An 882-nucleotide genomic window follows, 5' to 3' on the forward strand; every position below is an offset into this window, starting at 1 on the left:
GAAGATTAATATGATGAAGATAGACTCGGGGGCCATAGGTTTCACTAGTGGCTTCTCTCAAGAGCATAAGTATTTTACTGTGGGTGAACAAATTACTATTGAGCAATTGATAGAACTGAGCATAGTTATGAGAATATCTAGGTATGATCATGTATATAGGCATCACGTCCAAGACAAGTAGACCGACTCCTGCCTGCATCTACTACTATTACTCCACACATCGACCGCTATCCAGCATGCATCTAGAGTATTATTTCATAAGAACAGAGTAACGCCTTAAGAAAGATGACATGATGTAGAGGGATAAATTCATGCAATATGATAAAAAAAACCATCTTGTTATACTCGATGGCAACAATACAATACGTGCCTTGCTGCCCCTACTGTCACTGGGAAAGGACACCGCAAGATTGAACCCAAAGCTAAGCACTTCTCCCATTGCAAGAAAGAACAATCTAGTAGGCCAAACCAAATTGATAATTCGAAGAGACTTGCAAAGATAACCAATCATACATAAAAGAATTCAGAGAAGATTCAAATATAGTTCATAGATAAACTTGATCATAAACCCACAATTCATCGGTCTCAACAAACACACCACAAAAGAAGATTACGTCGAATAGATCTCCACAAGTGAGGGGGAGAACTTTGTATTGAGATCCAAAAAGAGAGAAGAAGACATCTAGCTAATAACTATGGACCCGAAGGTCTGAGGTAAACTACTCACACTTCATCGGAGAGGCTATGGTGTTGATGCGGAGCTCCGGAACAGGCCCCAAGATGGGATCTCGTGGATACAGAAAGTTACGGCGGTGGAATTAGGGTTTTGGCTCCGTGTATGGTCGTATGGGGGTACGTAGGTATATATAGGAGGAAGAAGTA

Source organism: Triticum dicoccoides, chromosome 1A (assembly GCF_002162155.2).
Source record: "Triticum dicoccoides isolate Atlit2015 ecotype Zavitan chromosome 1A, WEW_v2.0, whole genome shotgun sequence".
NCBI lineage: Eukaryota > Viridiplantae > Streptophyta > Magnoliopsida > Poales > Poaceae > Triticum > Triticum dicoccoides.